Genomic DNA, 8,328 nt, shown 5'->3' with positions numbered 1-8,328 from the left:
CAGGGAGATAATTTGGACTCAAAGATGAGTCCCAGCCGTAATGTGTGATTAAAAATACGATGATAATAAAAATCTCTATCCTGATAGGTAGAAAACCCAAACTCGGATTGGATAGGCCATTAGGCCGAATTGACTGCACAAGTAACAAATTGCTTGGGTACTGCACAATTAATGCACAACACCGGTTGTAAATAGTCGAGATTTCGATCTTAACCGTCGATTTCTAAAAGTGTATTTTCACACTGTTTTGCGAAACGTTTGCAGCACTGAACCATAACCCTGCGATGAGAGAGAAAGCTGCTCATGCCGCCTGACACCCAATCACCTAGTTGTTTCAAATTTGCCATAATACGTCCATGCAAGGTTCGGAGTCCAGGCACACAGAGGAGACAAGTGCAGCTGTTCTATCCATGGTGGATCGGATCTGAAGAGATAAGGAGGTCAGGTCCATCTCCATCCATCACACATTCCAATTTCTCTATCATTGCTGGCCATTTCTGAATGTGAGAACCTGAAGCAGGAAATCAAACTTTGACTTGGTGTTCCATTAGTGTTCCATGATTCAATCATGGTTCGGCCATTTGGCCATTACAGATCATTCAAAGAATCTACAAGAATTTTTGACAGGCCAACGTGAGCTTTTCCTGTGGCATGCACGCTCATGGAGTCATTTCTATATGCTCTCTCTTATTTCTAGTGGAAGATGATTAAACCATATGTCTGTCCTATCCCAGACAGTGTTTTTGGAATCAGGATCTGAACTGGATCCTCTATGCATATTCATAGATGTATGTGCTTCTTTGTATTTATTAACTACATAATAAAAGTGGGTCTCACATGAAATTTATTTAAATTCTATTTTTGATTCATTTTGTTAGCATTAAGATGTGGACCTCATCACTATTGTGTCGTAGAAATACAAACCTCTATCTTGACAGGTAAAGATTAGACCAATCTGACTCCTGACCATTCCAGACCAATCAACCGAGGCCAATCTGAATCCCATTCTGTTCTTTTAACCCCTAAACCCACACTGAATGTGAGTTAGGAATTGATGGTTCTGGAGCCCCAATTACTGAAGTTCCTGCTGAAGCTGCCATGTCAATGTTCGAAGCTCCCAAGCTACCATTGACCTGAATGTGCAAATTTTTCATGTTTTGAATTAGAAAAGTCTCTATATGGTAACACCATCAAGATTAGTGATTCTTGTAATCCACAGCCAGTGAAAACTGAGAATTGGAAGCAATACTTATAAAGGTTAGAAGTTAGAACCCAGATCCACTCCAGAAGAGTAACCGTGATCAGATGACTGTAACCACCTTTCAGTGATCATTGTTATTTGGCCAGAATAATTGATGACTGAAGCTGTCTCCTTACTTCAATCAGTGTAAAGCTAAAAGAGAAAAGTTATTGTGTGGCTCTTATTGACTTCAAGATCATTTGTGAAGTTTATCTGCAGAAATAGGTAATCCTTACAGGAGGATAAATTTCTTCAATTGGGGTTCTAGGCTTAACTGCCCCTGCAAGACGCGTGCCTTCTTCCATGATGTTGAGAATGATTTTCAGCCAGTTATCTGCAATCATTTGCACATAAACAATAAAACATTGACAGAGAAAGCAATATGAGCAAGAGAACATGAAGGGAAAGCAAGGAAGCAATAGCAAATGTGAAACACCCCTCCCCCACTTTGGCTTCCTCATAATGAAGGTAAAACCTGAAGCACAAACTTTTCCTAATGGCTCCACATAATCAAGAGTATTTGATGGTATTCACACATGTATCCTCAAAATGAACCTGCTTTTTGTTCTTTATTTCCTTTTCATGTAACTCATTTTAAAATCTTCAAATCAGCTACAATTAGATTACTTCTGTTAGACATCTAGACATTCCAGTGTTCCAAATTAAGGGATTGCTGCTCTTAGAAAATCAACTTCCTTGTAAGTTAGGATTCTGAAATACAAACTAGACACCTTCATCTAAAATGCCAACTAAATTTCTCAGCCAAGAAGACTAATAATAGTATGTGAACCTAAATCCAGGACGAATAATGACAATTGTCATGAGTTAGCAGTAAGGCTGGTGAAGATAATGATTGCAAACAAGCTAGGAAGAGGTGAAGAAATCTCAAGATGCAGATCAAGTTAGATACAACAAGAATGAAGATTTGAGTAGCAGGAAGAAATCTCAAGACACAGATCATGCTGGATACAATAAGAATGAAGATATGAGTAATGGGAATCCTGTAAATAGGTGGGCTTGTTTTACATTTCAACAGTTGAGTAATGGGAATCCTGTAAATAGGTGGCCTTGTTTTACACTTCAACTGTTGTTTTAAAGGTTCTGTCCATAGTCCTTTAGGTTCTTAGTTAAGAGAGCATCATCTTTAATGGGTAAGAAACAAACAACTCAATCACAATGTTGACAATAACAGTGGAAACAAATTAATTCCTCTCCTTCTTGAGTTAACCATTAGGAAACAGACAAATAGAGATTCTTGTAGACAATTTATCGAACAAAATGTGGACAATATCTTTTGTTTACAAGTTTGTTGCAAATTGTATCACAAACACATCAATAGATTAACGAGCACAAAACAGACAAAATTTTGAATATGTAAAACCTCTCCAATACAAGGAGGAAAAACCAATGGAAAAACTAATCACCAAAATTGGGAATACAAAGATTTTCTTAATTAAAACTAAAGACAAATATCAATAATCATCAATATTCATCAAGAACAACGATTCTTGGCACACTCACCATTATATATATGAACTCCAAGAATGAAGAAATCATAAAGTTTCAGATAGATCTCATCAAAAAAGAGGCACAAAGGTGTATAAATAGCACTGACTTCATGAGCCCAGATGCATGATCCAATTGTTGGATTCCAGAGGCAAGAAGTCATGGAGCTCCAATCCAAAAATAAGCTTTGATAGGACATTGGATGACCGTGAGATGAAGAATTTGATCAAAACTGGACAAAGAACTCTCTAAAACGAGATTTCCCTCTTTGTTCTCTATTTTGGAATTTTTTCACTTTTCTTCCACAACAAATAAGCAATTTGTCCTCCATAAATCATATGGGCTAACTCAAGTAATGTGTCATCCTTTACATGGAAAAAAACCCAACACAACCTTCTCTAACCTTCAAGTCCCAGTAAGAGAGCTCTCAAGAGTCTTTCACATATTTACAGTTTTCCCATTAGTCAGAATAACCAGTATATTACTTAGCATATACTATATACCAATGGAATTTAAATTGTTTAGAAATTCTGAGCAGCTATTCCTGCACTCAATATTCATTATTCAATACAGTACATTAGGTGCTAGGGTTATCAGTTTGATTGCATTTTCAGCTACAGTGAAAATTTAGCAGCATTATTAGTTCGACAGTGTTTCTTACATCACCTGCACCTCTTACATTGCTTTCTGTATCTGTTAGGCATCTGTAACAGACCTGATATCATTAACCAACCAATATTAGGAAAAACCATATTCTGAACTACATTCAAGTATGAAACAGATCCAAGATCCAGCTGAAGCCATCATACCATCTGTACCCATACCCATACCCATACACCTTGATAATCATGTATTTTTCTGTTATGGGTAAACCAATAATTATCGGTTTGTGCTGAGTTAACCTGTGGTCAAAGTGTGGTACGAAGTTGAACCGTGAGTCATGTGGAAAATTAATTGTGGTCATCGATCTAGAGATAAGCATTTGACCATTACATGAGAACTAAATATCCGACGAATCAGATGAAACCCAGGTAGAATCTAATGTCTATAAGTAGAAGAAGGATAAGAGCAAGAGGTAAGACACTTCATTTGAGACAACCCTGCCTGCAACTCTCCCACCTTTTAGTTTTTGAAACTAGGGTTTCTAGGAACTCGGGTTCTTTCTAATTCGACACTCAACTGACTTGATACGACTAAGACTAGACTAACTAGCTGTGAGTATGATCACAATAGAACCAAAAGATCAATTCAAAGGAATGAAAATCACCGAGAAAAATATATCAAATCAAATCCAATCCAATCCGGTTGGACCAAATTTTGATGTTTTCAACCCGGTCGGTTTTTTTATCAAGATTTTTGTCGGTAAAATATATCCGTTTCCTATGTTTGGGGCGTGTGGGCCTCCTTCTTTCCTATTTTTCAAGTGGGCCAACTCTTTATCCAATGGCCCAGTCAGTTGACTGGTCTAAGAAAGGCCCACCTAAGCTAAGCCCCCACTACTTGTCTTGTTAGCTTTCAAAAGAAAGGTTGGAGTGAATGCCCACTTGCCCACTTGGGTGTGAGAAGAAAAGGCTAATGGGTGGGCCTCAAATCGTTTTCTGGACTCTGGCCCATATCAAGTAAGGCCGGCCTATGCCCTAGGTGAGATTGAGAATTCAATTCCAATAAATGTGCCTTGTGGCTATGATTTTTTGAGAGTCGAACATTGTGTGGTGGGAACACTTTTGGGGCCACGAACCAGACAAATGTGGTGATGGGATGATTACTATTGTCTCTTTAGATTAGAGTCTAATTACTAAAAGAACCTTACTCTTTGTGAAATTACTCTTGCCCCCTCAAATCTAACCGTGTTAATACAGTTGAATGTTTAATGTTTATTTTCTTTTTTATAATTAAGAAGGCCAAAGATAATATTATTCTTATTTATAAAAAAATTATATAAAATAATTTTACAAGTGTATTTTTATCATTTTGGATTAAAAAAGAAAAGAAAAGGAAAGGAAAAAAAAGATTACCCAATTGGTTGTAGGAACTTCATAAAATTGTTAACATCAAATTAGACAAAAAATAAATAAAAATCTATTGAAAATAGAAATTCTTAAAATTAATAATATTAAACTGGATTGGACAGTAAATAACAAAAATTAAAAATAACAAAAAAAAAAAAAAAAAAGAAAAAGGAATTACTATATTTTTATTACCAAATTTGAAAAGTTCATATATAAAATTGAAATGAATTCTTTTCTTTTCTCTCTTTATTTTAATTAGAAAAGAAATTTTTGTAATTAGGTTTAAACAAATGTTTTTCCTAATTACTTAGATAGTAATGTAATTTAATATAAAGTGTAAATAAATAATATAAAACTATAGGATTAATTTGGAATATTTAAATAAATAAAATATGCCATGTCATCATTTAACTAACTGAGTTTAACAATAAGGAACAACAATAATTACGAGTAGAGTTGGAGGCTGAATTAGTAATTTTATAAAGTATAGAAGATAAAATAGAAATTAAGCTTAGTAATGATCCCAATAATGATTGAAATATGTGGAAGTTGACTGATTTTGTCTTCCGTAACTCATTTGATCACATAGATGGGCCCCAATGGGCCATAACTTTATGGGCTTTGTTTTGTCACGTACGTGGATGAAACTGGATCTCTCCTTTCTTATTAATTCTTTTTTCATTGTTTTTGATAACAATGAAAATGAGACTCAACCACCCAAGGAAATCCACATTTATCTATAAATGCCAAAGTGACTTGTTTCCAAGACTCTTGATCTTCTATCAGTCAGTGTAAGGTCCAAATCGTCTCTCTGTCGGGTGCTTGTGTTTTTCTGATACTTTTTACTATGTATTTTTTTTTTTTTATATTAAACTTATTTAAACGTGAGCTCCACACAAAATGTGTTTAGAAAAATATATAAAGAGAACACTATCAGGGAGGTGATCTATATTCGTAAAGGTAAAAGTTTGTGCTTCCCTAACACCTCTCTACAAAAGGATCTACTGAGATTTCATATCTGATTCATTTTATCAGAACTTAGACGTAAGTCACTTTTAATGTATGATGGAGAAATGTGAAAGAAACATATAAATATGTCTGACGAGTTAAAAAAACCCTACTCTTTCGACCAAGTAGTCTTTTCAATAATTTAATAATGAGTGTTGTATTGATGGTAAAAGACAGACAAAGGGAAGTGCAGTGCAGACAGGGCACCGTCCATCCATTAAAGACAGATTTGTTTGAGGTCCGTGGCTAAGCAGGAACATGGGTTTCCTTTTTGTTATGATGTAACATTGATACTTGTAATTTCAAGGTTCTGAATTGAATTGAATTGAATTGAAATGGGGTCTGATTTGCTTTTGAAGTATTCAATTTCAATTCATTACTCTTTGTCCGTTTTCAAATTGATCCATTCTCAAGACAGAAATCAATCAGATCAGCTGATCAGAATTAAAATTGGCTTTGACCCGTTTCAGTTTGACCCCAATTCTTGAAAACCCTGTGACCACTGGAGTTAGAGTTGGAAGGGAGTGTGAGCCACTGAGTTGGCAGGGGGAACAAAGCGACCAAAGTTCCCAGCAAAGCAAGTGAGGCCGACTTGATGAGGGCCTTTGTTCGCTTTGCACCGAAAATCATTTTTGTATACCCGATTTACATGGAAACGACTTACGTTATTCTAAGATATGGGCGATATTGATTATATATCAGTTTAGGTTTTTTGGTATAAATATTTAACTCTGCTCCCTAGTAATTGATTTTTGAGATTCTTGAAATTAGTGGATTAATTGGCACTCGTGGGTTTTCTCCCCTTCGAGGGTTTTTCATGTAAATTTTTTTTATGTTTTGTGTTCAAACTTGCTTATTTCTTTAGTTGTGCAATTGTTCTTAGGATTTGATCTTACCCCCAATAAAGATAAATAAATAAAAAGTTCTTGGAACCCTGATGGAAAGTATAAGAAAGGTGGGTGGGGGGCTAAGGGAGTGAGGATGGAAGAAGAAAGCAACCTTATAAATTCAATTGGCCATGGGGAAGACAAGAAAATTGATTTCTTCACCTTATGGTTTGTCTCCAGCAAGTGCTACTAGCCAATGAGTTAGGATAGAGGTCAGAACTTCCTCACATTTTCCGAGTCTAGATCACCTGCCTATCGGAGGAGCAATATGGGTTCCCACTATGCTTTTTCGTCACACAATCGTGTGGGGCCCACTTGGGATCCCACATTTGAATTTTTTTTTAGTCAATATTAAGATGTGGGCCCCACATGGTTGTGTGGTGAAAAAACATTGGGGGGGAGCCCATACTACTCCCTCGACAGGAAGGTGATCCAGGACTCCCATTTCACTGTCACATATTAGAATTGGGGACCGCGTCTGAGTGTGACAAAATGAACTAGAGGTGAGACCACCAAAATATCGACGAAATTTCAAGGTTTTGTTAGGTAACGAAACCCTTGGCTTCGTCAAAATTTCGTACATTGCTTATAATGCACCTCAAGTGGATTCCACTTATAACTTATGATAGAGTGATACGAGAAGAGCATAGACTTACCTTAACAGGTAAAACTTTCAAACTCCTAACCCATGACAGTTCTCTTCACAGTTGTTTTAAACTTTTGTTTTCTTAAAGAAAATTTTGACACCCATTTTCTGAACATGGTATATAAAACTTTGAAGTCACCCAATCATATCTTTCATCATTTCTTCTATGGTCCCACATGGATTGATAAAGAAAATTAACAACTATCATCTTTCCCTACCTTTTTCCTACTTAATTGTTTTTTTCTTTTTGGGTTGAATTTCCTGCTTAAGTTTTATTGAATGAGTAAAGGTTACTATCAAATAAATAAATAAAATAAAAATAACTTTTGACGCATGAAGCAAAAGATAAATAAATAATATAAATTTCTGTTGAATCTTAGAACCCAAACTCTTTCTCAAAATTTTCTATTGAAAGCTCTCTAAACAACTCCCCTAATTAGTTCACCAACCTTAAAAATAAAGTATTAATATTATAAATGGACAGAGGGGTTCTAATTTTTGAAATGGATCTTCTACTATCATTACTACTTTTTTCAACAATCATATTTATCAACTAAGGTCAAAACTTCAGCATTACTGTTCAAAAATAAAAATTAATTTATATTTTTATATTGCAATGACATACAATGATTCAAAATAAAATAAAATAAAATGATTTAAAATAAAATAAAACTTTGTAAAGTTGGCAATTGGGTCTATTGTGAATCATCATATTAGTCTTGCCAAAAAAAATGAATAATCATATTAGATTATATAGTTTTCCTATATAATGACATCTACCAAATTTTGAATAGACTATCTCACAGACTTGACCTACTCTCTCAATGTAACCATCCTTTTGTGTTCAATTTGTCATATGAATTATTAAAATAAATTGTCAAATTACTATTGCTTAGTTATGTTTCTACATATCACTCTTGGATCTTTGCCAACCTCTTAGCGTTAATTCCCAATTATTGAATGTTGGATACTGAAACAAGTATCAAACTATTTTTGTTAAGTTTGTATGATTTATATGTTTATTTCCTCTTA

Source organism: Hakea prostrata, chromosome 8, assembly GCF_041222555.1.
Source record: "Hakea prostrata isolate BN-2017 chromosome 8, UWA_Hpros_2, whole genome shotgun sequence".
Lineage (NCBI taxonomy): Eukaryota > Viridiplantae > Streptophyta > Magnoliopsida > Proteales > Proteaceae > Hakea > Hakea prostrata.
The sequence above is the reverse complement of the archived record's forward strand: the minus strand, read 5'-3'. Positions refer to the sequence as shown.